Here is a 12,632-nt window from a genome sequence, read left to right on the forward strand (position 1 = left end):
AAGAACACGAATAGCCTTTCAAGATTGAGCCTAAACATAACAGGATTAAGATCATTTGATCTAGGATCAACTTGGCGATATTGACTTGAATAGATTTTACGGTAAGTTTAATTAAATCTAAATCAAAGTTCAATATCGGTCCCTTCCGATGCATACTCCATGCATCCAACCTGAGCTTTACTTTAACCAATGTTCTGGAAAGAACATAGTATTTCTCCAAATACAAGTAAACTCTTGTTGTAGATTATCATATCAGTAAAACCCTGTGTCTGATAAATCTAGGAAACTTTATTCACATAGTCATGTTTACTTTCCAATGTGATGACAGCACAATAAACATGATCAAGTATGTGAAAAGGGTTTAAGATGAATTTATAAATCAAATAGACAAGCAATTGATAAAGTGAACCAAAACATACACAAATGAATGAAAAATACTTCTGTTTCTTTATTGATGTTGAATAAAATAGATTACATTGAAATGGAGTTTTATTATGGGCATAAAACCTAACAAACTCCCACTTGCACTAATATAAAACTAATTAGTACATATCAATTAATCCTAAATTTTGACGGTGCTTTTCAAAGGCTGTCACGGCCAGGACTTTGGTAAATGGATCAGCTAGGTTTTCCTCTGTGTCAACTTTCTCAACTAGTACATCCCCTCTTTCCACGTATTCTCTGATAATGTGATACTTCCTTTCAATGTGTTTGCTTCTCTTGTGGCTTCGAGGTTCTTTACTGTTTGCTATTGCTCCATTGTTATCACAGAGTAGTACCAGAGGCTTTTCCATTCCAGGAACAACACCTATGCTGGTGAAGAACTTTCTTAGCCAGACAAGTTCTTTAGCGACTTCTGGCCGTCGCTATGTATTCAACTTCCATAGTTGAGTACGATATCGCGGTTTGTTTAGCACTTCTCCAAACCACCGCTCCACCCCCAAGAGTAAACACCATCCCGTATGTAGATTTCCCGTCTTCAAGACTTGCTCGGAAATGCGAATCAGTGTAGCCTATGGGATTTAAAGCACCACCCTTGTAGACTAACACAAGATTCCTTGTACTCTTTAAGTATTTCAGAATATACTTAACTGCATTCCAATGTTCTTGTCCTGGATTAGACTGATACCTGCTCACGATTCCAACAGCATAACAGATGTCAGGTCTAGTGCATAACATTGCATACATTAGACTTCCAACTGCAGAGGCATAGGGAATTTTCGCCATGTCCTCTATCTCTTGAGGATTAGTCGGTGACTGTTCCTTAGATAGACGAATACCATATCTAGAAGGCATGTTTGCCCCATTGGTGTTGTTCATGGAGAATCTCTCTAAGACTTTGTCTATGTAGGTTGTTTGAGAGAGAGCAAGAGATCTGTTCTTCCGGTTTCTGATAATCTGAATACCAAGAAAATAGGCTGCTTCACCCAAATCTTTCATATCGAATTGAGTGTTGAGCCATTCCTTTATGTGAGTCATTTTCTTGACATTGTTTCCAATGATCAAAATGTTATCAACATAAAGGACCAGGAATACTACTATTTGGTCTTCCTTGAGTTGGTAAACACAAGGTTCATCTTCATTCTGAAGAAAGCCGTAGGTCTTGATGATTTCATCAAACCTTTTGTTCCATGAGCGAGAAGCTTGCTTAAGTCCATAGATAGATGTGTTTAACTTGCAAACTTTCTTTTCCTGCCCAGGAAGAACATAACCTTCTGGTTGCTCCATATAGATGGTTTCTTCAAGTACCCCATTAAGGAAGGCAGTCTTGACATCCATTTGCCAAATTTCATAATCGAAAGCAGCAGCCATGGAGAGAAGAATTCGGATGGATTTGAGCATGGCAACAGGACTAAAAGTTTCCTCATAGTCCACGCCTTCTCTTTGGGTATAACCCTTGGCTACAAGTCTAGCTTTAAAAGTTTCGACTTCGCCTCCAGCTCCTCTTTTCTTCTTGTAAACCCACTTGCATCCTATCGGATGATAGTCGTCAGGTGCGTCTACATATTCCCAGACTTTGTTCTTTTTCATGGAATCCATTTCTAAATCCCTGCCGGCTGACCATCATTTCCGTTGCGGACTAGCCATTGCCTGTTTATAGGTTAATGGATCGTCATCATTACCGTCACCTACGACCATATTGATTTCACCATCCAAGCCATAACGAGCAGGTTTTGTTGAAACCCTCCCACTACGACGAGATACAGTTGTCTTCTGAACAGAAACTTTAGTAGTAGATTTCTCAGTTTGTTCAACTGAGGGAGTGGGATTGTCTTCTTCACGAGTGGAAGAAGACGGAACATTGGAAGGACTTATATCTGATAGCAATTCCTCTAGGTTAACTTTACTTTTCGGTTTGTAGTCTTTAATATAGTTCTCTTCAAGGAAAGTAGCATGACCAGGAACCAATTCATTTATTCTGAAAAGTCATGGCATAAACTAATCTAGAAACAAACACTTTGTTATCCTTGTGACTATAAAATAGTCCACCCCTAGTCTCTTTAGAATTTCCGACAAACATGCATACTTCGGTACGTGATTCAAGTTTGCCTTCTTTCTTTCTTAAGACATGAGCAGGGCACCCCCAAATTCTGTAATGGCGTAAACTAGGTGTTCGACCATTCCAAAGTTCGACGGGTGTCTTAGGGACTGCTTTAGATGGAACAACATTTAGAATGTCATTTGCCATCTGTATAGCATATCCCCAGAAGGACGTAGACAGAGTTGAATAACTCAGCATAGACCTAACCATTTCCAAAAGAGTGCGATTTCTTCTTTTTGCAACTCCATTTTGTTGTGGAGTGGCTGGGGCAGTGTATTGGGATTCAATTCCAAGTTCAATTAAATGATCTTTGAACTGCATATCCATATATTCTCCACCCCTATCAGTTCGCAAGATCTTTAATGATTTACCTAATTGGTTTTGGGCCAAAGCATGAAACTCCTGAAACTTTTCAAACGTTTCAGATTTCTTTTGCATTAGGTAAAGAAAACTATATCTAGAGAAATCGTCAATGAAAGTGACAAAATACTCATAACCACCTCGGGCTTTGACATTCAAAGGTCCGCAGACATCGGAATGCACTAACCCTAGAGGGATTTTGGCACGCTCTCCCTTTGCAGAGAAAGAACGTTTAGTCATTTTTCCTTCTAGGCAGGACTCGCATACTGGAAGTTCACCTAAGACGACATTTTTCAATGGACCGTCTTTGGTGAGCCTATTGAGTCTATCAAAGCCTATATGACCTAAACGTAAATGCCATAGATAAGTTTGACCATCATTATCTCTCTTTTCTTTTTAGGTTTCTAGGTCTAGCTACACTGAAAAGTTCACTATTTAGTGAGATTTGAGTACTCGGTCTTAAAACATAAAGCCCTTGTTCCATTATAGCAACACATATTTGAAATCCATTACGAGAAATTGAACAATTTGTACTCGAAAAATTCAATATATAAGATTGTGTTTGCAAACATGAGACACTAATCAAGTTTCTACTAAAGTTTGGAATAAATAAAACATTTTCCAAACTTAAAAATCTTTGTTGAAACTTGATGCGGGCTTTTCCTCTAGCTTTGACCGATACTAATTCGCCATTGCCAACTTTAAGCTTTAACTCTCCTGGAAGCAGATTTTCCCAAGTTTCAAGCAACTGCAGTGAAGAACATACATGGTTAGTAGACCCAGAATCAACAATCCAGATGGATTTGTCGTTCTCTAAAACACATGATTCACAGACAAAAGCATTACCTTCGTTTGAATTGTTTAGAAGCCTGGGACATCATTCTTCATGATGTCCCTTTTCATTACAATTCGAACATAGAAGATCATGTATGATAATTGTACTTGAAGAAGCAGTTTTGCTAGATCCTTCATACCTAGTCCTTTTCCTTCGATTATTGATTGCAAACCCAGGGGGACCCATTGCAATCAAGTTCCGTTCATGGGCTCGTAATTCTTCTTCAAGCTTGTCCATGTTGAAGGAGTTAGAATTGTTGATCATGTAAGAGATAACAAATTCATTATACTCCAGAGGAAGACTATTAAGGATAAGTTGGACCCATTGTTCTCTTGATAAATCAATTCCTAGTAGATTTGCCTTTTGGAACTTCAGATTCATCATCAACAGGTGCGAGTTAATGCAACTACCAGGATGCATTTTCACACTATAGAGTTCTTTTGCTAAGATAGTAACTAGTAGAGGGTCGGGGTGAGGGTTATTCATAATGACACTACAACACATCAATAAAACAAAAATAAGGTTTTGGCTCATAAATTCATACACAATTTAGAAAATAACAAGTAATGACATATGTTATAGAAATACTAAATCTAACATAGTTTATTTTCCAAGGTATTTCAACAAACTGATACAGTGTCCCGTTTAGGCGAGAGTCAAAGCATCATCCATTGAATAGAGTTGTCAGCTCATCTAAAATGATAACCATTCTAGCAACCTTTTATTTGATCAAGATTGGAATTAAGCGTTGTCCCGTTTAGGCGAGAGTCAAGGAAATTCTATCTTATGAGCTCCCACCATTGTTTCATAATTTGCAAGTCAAGTATGGTCGCCACCATTAGGGTGATCAATACCATACAAAACACTTACAAACTACTTATCATGCGAGGTTAAACGGTGCGAAATTGCTAATGAACGTTCCTCCATTATGGAGGATTACTCACTAAAACAAACGCGGTGTAAAACCCACGATGGAGATCGAATGTCTCTTGATTAAAAGCTCATTATTTAAAAAAATATTATATGTATTTTGTATAATCATTTAATTCGATATTATAATAATGAAAAATTACAAATTAAAGTTGGTTTAAAAAAAAACAACTTTAATTAATTTTCAATTATTATTTAAATTTGAAAAATAAATTCAAATAAATATCGAACAAGTTCCATAATATAATAATGAAAAATTACAAATTAAAATTGATTTAAATAAAAAATTAACTTTAATTAATTTTCAATTATTAATTAAATTCAAAAAATAAATTTGAATATTAAATGGAACAAATTTAAAAATATCTTTCAAATCAGATTTAATTAAATTCAAATAAAAAATCAACTTAAATATCTTTCAAATCAGATTTAATTAAATTTAAAATTAAGTTGTAACCACTTAATTTGAAGATATTCCATTTTAAGTTAATATTCGAAAAGATATTAACCTAAAAAATATCTAAAGAATCTTAATAACCAATGCCTAAAATTCCTCAACTTAATTTTGAAATTTTTAATCCAAAAGATATTCAGATTTAAGTTGGTTAGTTGTAAATAACTAAATATCAACTTAAATAGGAATATTTAATGAAAAATTTAAATTAAGCTTCAGAAAGAATCTAGATGGTTATAATTCTATATTTAATAAAATACAAGAAAATACATATAGTTTAGCTTAGAATATAAAATTCTTTAAACTATGATTTTCTAAATTAATTTCAAAATAAATGAAATTAATTATGTTGCTAATCAATTTTAATTAGGTTAAACTAGTGTAATTAACCTAGTACAGTCATTCAAATCAGGCAAATGGGCCTTCACAATTGGGGTGGTTCATGTGAGGGGGTGCTGGGTTCAGTATGTCGTACCCACTTCTATGGCTCCCAACTCTCACACAAGGCCCAAAAGAGAGGAATTTAACCTTAATAAGAACAACTGTTATTAATTGAATAGGCCCAAAAACTAAATGGGCCTAAATAAATTCTATCAAGAACTATGATAATTTATTTTAGCAACAACAGCCTATATGCATCTATAATAAAATTAAACACATAGGCTCACACAGGCACACTTTGGATGGGTCCTATCGTGTTGCTAGGTCATACACAGATGAAAGAAGATTGTAAATATACCTGTTACAAATTATTATCTTGACCAAGGGAGCCATCAGATCATTAGATCTGGCAAAAAGTAACCATGGCTATTTGCAATCAAGTAATAATAGGTTTTGAAAACTTACACACAAGCTAAAACACATACTCCTGCAACAAGGTTAGTTGGATAGTTGGATGTAGGATTTATTTAATTTTAAATTAAATAATTAATTTCGAAATAATTAATTAAATAAAATAAATTTTTCGAAAATTTAAAAAAAATTTGAAAAATAAAAAAATTTCGAAATTTAATTAAATATTTAAATTTAAAATTAAACCTACAATTTTTGAAAAATTAGGTTTCAACCAACCTAAATATCATTTCAAAAATTTTGCTAACTACTTTTAAATTTTAAATGTTATTTTATAAATAAAAATTAAATAAAAAATTAGAAAAGATAAATGAATATCTTTTTCAAATTTTAAATGTAATTTAAATAAATAAAATAACAAATTTTAAAAAATTAGCAAAATATCTTATATCATTTAAAAATTATATGATTATAGTTATCTTATTTTTAAATTTAAAATAGGATAAGATATAATCAAATTTTAAAATAAGATAGATTTTTAAGCAAGAAGATAGATACTAATTCTATTCAAATTCAAATTACACTAATATCTTGAATTAAATTTAAAAAATATTAAATTAATTCAAAATGAGAATTAGAATTGAATTAGGAATAGTAATAGTATAAATATAGAACTACACAAAAAATCGGAAGTTAATTCCATAAAAAAGCATGAAAAATCGAAGAAAAACGAAAAAATTGTGAGCTGTACGGACAGTTTTCGCGATCGCAGGAAAATTTCAACACAGCCCCGATTTTTTCAAATCTTCAAAGATTCATAACTAATTCAAATTAAATTGAAATTGAGTTCTGTAAAAAAGTAACTTGCTTAATTTTTTCCATACTATCCAATAAAAAAAATTCCAGAAGCAGAATCGCAATTATTTTTCACAAAAATTCACAATTATCAATCAATCATCAAATAACACTCAATACAACATGATACCATCCAAAAACAAACAAACAATCGTTTTAAAGTCCAAATTTCTTGTAAGTAAATCAATTACCATGGCTCTGAGGCCAGTTTTTGGAATTTATTTTACCAGGATCTTAGATCTACTCACAAGTATGTTTATTAACATCCTAAATAAGAACTTTCTAAAACGATAAATTAAACACATATAAAGTTTAAGAAACCTTACATTGGGTGCAGCGGAATTAAATGACTCCTTCCGTTCAGATCTCTAACTCTTGAATCCTTTCTGTAGCAGAGTATTATCAAGATCTGAACCTGGATCTCTTTCTCTGAATCCTTGATGCTGAATCTCCTTTGCTGATGATCATTCTTCACGATCTTCCTCACTATGATTGAGGTATTGCTTGCTGTGTGTGGGCACTACTCTAATCACTAAGGTAAGTTCGAAATATGAAGGAAGAAGAGAGAGAGAGAGTGGCGGCTAGAGAAGAGAGAGGAGGCTCAGGTTTTTCTGATGTAGAAAGTGTGTAATTTTCCTGAAGCCTTCACTATCTATTTATAGCATTCCACTAGGGTTAGGTTTGAATTATTTGGCATTAAAATAATGAAAATATCAATTTAAAAAGCCTACAAAGGTGGCCGGCCATGGCTTAGTGGACTGGGCCTTACTTTTTGCAATTTTGCAATTTTAACACCTTTTGTATCTGATTTTCTCAAAAATGCCAATTTCCTAATTCAACCATTTAAATGCCAATTCTAACTATTTAATAATTATAAATAATTATTAAATAATATTGTCATTTATCATATTTATTAATTGAACCATACAAAGTATCATAATTAACAAATATGCCTCTATTAACCCTTTCTTTACAATTTTGCCCTTACGTAGTGAAAATTTCACAAATAGACATAGTCTAATTTGTGAATTATAATTGATTAATCAAAACCAATTACATGAGTCTTACAAACAATATTATCTCAACTAGTGGGGGGACCATGGGTCTATATAACCGAGCTTCCAATAAGTAGATCAAGAATTTAGCACTAAAATTCACTAACTTATTAATTCTTCGTTGAATCCACGCATAGAACTTAGAATTGCACTCTCAGTATATAGAATGCTCTATATGTTCCACCATATAGACACATCATTAGTTATTCATTGTTATAATCCTAATTTGATCAATGATCCTCTATATGAATGATCTACACTGTAAAGGGATTAGATTACCGTAACACCCTACTATGTATTTTATCCTTAAAACACTTGACCCCGTATAAATGATATTTCAGCTTATGTGAAATGAGATCTCCACCATTTATTTTCGTTTGGTCAAGCTCGAAGGAGATCATCCTTTGCTTACTATTCGCCAGATAGAAGCTATAGATTCCATGTTTATGCTAGCGCTCCCACTCAATTGCACTACCGTGTTCCCAAAATGTACGTATCACCATGACCTAAAAGTAGGCTTAACTAACAAATCAAAGAACACGAATAGCCTTTCAAGATTGAGCCTAAACATAACAGGATTAAGATCATTTGATCTAGGATCAACTTGGCGATATTGACTTGAATAGATTTTACGGTAAGTTTAATTAAATCTAAATCAAAGTTCAATATCGGTCCCTTCCGATGCATACTCCATGCATCCAACCTGAGCTTTACTTTAACCAATGTTCTGGAAAGAACATAGTATTTCTCCAAATACAAGTAAACTCTTGTTGTAGATTATCATATCAGTAAAACCCTGTGTCTGATAAATCTAGGAAACTTTATTCACATAGTCATGTTTACTTTCCAATGTGATGACAACACAATAAACATGATCAAGTATGTGAAAAGGGTTTAAGATGAATTTATAAATCAAATAGACAAGCAATTGATAAAGTGAACCAAAACATACACAAAAGAATGAAAAATACTTCTGTTTCTTTATTGATGTTGAATAAAATAGATTACATTGAAATGGAGTTTTATTTAGGGCATAAAACCTAACAAGAATAAGGAACAAAGTAAAGCCAAGAGAACTACCATGGTTGAAACCATTCATATGGTCAAACCAGAAGTTTTCTATTCAATGGACTCAACAAAACTTCCTGTTCCTAGTATTATAGGTTTGAGTTTATCTAAACCTATGGCTTATGGTAGACCTGGTTAATTAATTCTCTAGTGCTAGGAACTTACTTTAGTAAGATGCTGGATCATTTTTCTAATGGCAATCTATAGAAGCTTCTCGACTTCTAGACATAGATTTTATTTATCTAACGAAAAGTTTCATCTATTCCAGAAAAGATAAAGGCCGATGAAAGAATTCTTTAGGATCAACAATGAGAGGTCTCAGATATGTTTTATTATGCATTAGACCAGACACTTGCTGTTGAGTGGGAGTATTGAGTAGGTTTCAGATTAATCTAGGAAAAGAACATTGGAAGACAATCAAGTAAATCTTAAGATCAAGAAGAGGAACTATATGTTAGTCGATAAGGGTGGTATTTAATACTCTTAGACTACACCAAATTAGATTTCTAGACTTGCCTTTGTTCTAGAAAGTCTACTGATAAGATGGTGATTACTCTGGGGGTGGAGTAGTAATTTTAAAGAAGTGTAAAAACCTATCTGAAGTCTCTAAGTCTACCAGAGAGACTGAATGTTAAAGTTGCAGGAAAGATACTTATTCAGTCTAAGGAAAGTTCTATACATTTTTGGCGTTGTACCAACATTTATTAACTACTAGTGTTACTTCCTGATTAGCGAAGAAGTAGTTGCCAAAAAGTAAAGAATCCAGTATCCCTAGAGGAGTAGACATATAGAGAGGAATTTTACAATATCAAGGATTTTGTGATTAATGAAATGTAATGGTGGAGGAAAGGCTGTATTCAATACAACTTATCAGATCCTATTACGGAGAGTATACTACATACTACACTTGATCTGGATATCAAGGTGTAGAGATTATTTGAAAGGCACTTTTTGTTTTATATTAGTGCAAGTGGGCGTTTGTTGGGTTTTTTTGTCCCCTAAATAAAATCTATTTCAATGTAATCAGATTTACTAATTAATAAAGATCAGAAATCACATTTTATATTGCATGGTTCACATGATTTATTTCATGATTATATTTAATGTATAAATTCTATTAAGTCCAGAACATATGTATTTGTTCATTATTATAGTGTCGTCAGCACAGTGGAATATAATCATTGATTATATGCTCAAAAGTTTAAGAATAGATTGGACTATTTTATTTATTTTCTTTTAGAAAAAGAAAAACTTAAATTAAAATAAAAAATATATAATAATAAATTAAAATTAAAATATATAATAATAAATAAATAAAAATAAATAATTCGTAGCAAAAAAAAAAATAAAAAATAAATAAATTATAAAATAAAATAATGTATCCTATATAATTAAATATATATCATAAATATATATAAAATAGTAAAATAAAACACTTGAATAATATATATTGTTTATCTTAATACTAGTTTAATCACTAATTTAACATGAATATTAATTTTTTAAAATATTTATATAAAATTTCTAGTAATTTAAAAATAATATATAATTTTATTGTTATATTGTTTTTCTTAGAATCAATTTAAGTAACTATTGTTTAACTAATAATATTTTAAATTTTGAAAACTTATGTATAATAATTCAAAATTATACATTTTCACTAATTTTAATGAATAAATTTTTGATAAAAAAAATTATAAATAAATGTGTAATAATTATTTCATTTAAATTCTTATTAAATTTAAAATATATTAATAAAATTAAAATTAAAAAAACGATAAAAAAAATCTCACATGCATGGGATTATTTATCCCACCCTGCTGGATGTAATAAATAATCCCAGAAAGATGAGGTTAGCTGGATTAGTTATCTAGACTTCTAACATGCCCAAACACTGGATTGGACAAATTAATCTGTCTAATCCAATCCAGTCCTGCAAACTAAACAACCCCTATATGATTCTTAGTGGCAATTGCATTACTAGTGGACTTAGTTGAAGGAAATTCTAGGCTCAAGTATGCTCAAATTCTATAAGTTTAAAATCTCATATGGAACTTCGTCTATCTACAACAGGCAACAACTAAGCACCAATGAAAAATTGACTAATAGAAGATGTTATACCTAAAATTCGACTGGAGGACACGTGTCAAGATAAAGGGAATGTGAATCGGTGCAATATTTTTTTATGGAATAACTCGTTAATGGCGTAAGTATCAGAATGTATTTGTAACCCGCTGACTGAAAGGTCTTGGGCGAGGAATTAGTGTACGAACTGGAACTTAGTGTATTAACAAGAAACCATATGTCGCTGAAGGAGAATAGCGAGGCACGGAAGAAAAGTAACACATACCTTAGCTTACAATAAGCAAACTAAGTGTAAAAGTCAGATCGACTCGAAGAATAAGAAATAGAGATGACCATCTCGCTATGAGAAAACTTCCTATAGTTTCATCCAACTAATAGGAGCGAGGCTCATAACCCTGACAAGTCAGAAGATTTCTGTATACTCGCGATCGACGTAAGACATATCTTGTCGACCTCGGAAAGAAGAATGGTTCCAAGTCGCCATTGGGATTACTACAATCAAGTTTCTCTCGAGACATCTCCAGATTCAACAATTAAAGACGTGTTTAATACGCGATATTCATGACCCAGTAAAAGTAGGAAAATAACAGCTATATGATTTTCAAAATCATACACCCCATTGACGTGTTGTGATATGTAATCAGATCCAACGATTTTAGGGATAATGACTGTAATCATATTTTGGTTAGCTTTGTAATTAACTGCCACTATGCAATTATAAATAGTGGCAAATAATATCAAAAGAGGGAGGAAAAAACTCTTATGAAAGAGGCCCTGAAAAAAAAATACTCAGAAATCTGAATAAGATTGACTCGTGGACTATGCAGAATTTTAACTGCAAAATCACGTAAAAAACTCTGTGTTCATATATTGTTTTTCTAGAGCTTTTATTTATTCTGTGTTGAATTATTATCGTGAAGCTCAAATTTGGTTATCGAAAATCTGCGTTAACAGTTTGGTGCTTTCATTGAGAGACTCTGTGAAAAAGCTCAGAAAAAGGCTTCCCTTCTTTTAAAGAAAAACCTTCTCCTTTTATGGCTGAAAATCCAGAGAATATTAATACCCCACATGAGGAAACTAACCATCGTTCTGGAAAAGAGCCCATAGACTTTAAAAGATCTACCAATCTACAGTCTAGAGGGACCACCCGTTCCAGGAGGGCTCAACCTGAGGATGGCCCTAGTGCTCGGACCATACATCCCCGAAGAACTCAACCCGACGTTTGTCCTAGTACGCGGACAATGCGCTCGAGGAGAACTCAGCGTGGGAATGGTCAGAATCTCGGGACGAGGGATGAAGAGCTCAACCGTAGAGGTGCCCAATCTGTGGGAGAAAGAACTTATGAAATGGAAAACCGCCCCCTGAGATGTCATCTGGAAGAGGCGCATCATCAAAACATTGAGTTAGAATGAGAGGCAGCTTCGGCTAGGGCGGCGCAGAGGACGAACACTCAAAATCAACCTGAATCCAGAGTGAGAAGACCACGAGGCAGACCTCGTGGTTCACGAACCAGGAGACAGGAAAAGGACCGGGAAGAACAACCAGGGGAAAATGAGACACCCCTTGAGAATATGGATGAACAACCAGAAAGGAGACAACCAGAGACTGATGAACAAGAAATCCCTCACGAAAATGAGGAGGATCTTGGAACTCAGC

This window comes from Cannabis sativa, chromosome 3 (genome assembly GCF_029168945.1).
Source record: "Cannabis sativa cultivar Pink pepper isolate KNU-18-1 chromosome 3, ASM2916894v1, whole genome shotgun sequence".
In the NCBI taxonomy this organism is placed as follows: Eukaryota; Viridiplantae; Streptophyta; class Magnoliopsida; order Rosales; family Cannabaceae; genus Cannabis; species Cannabis sativa.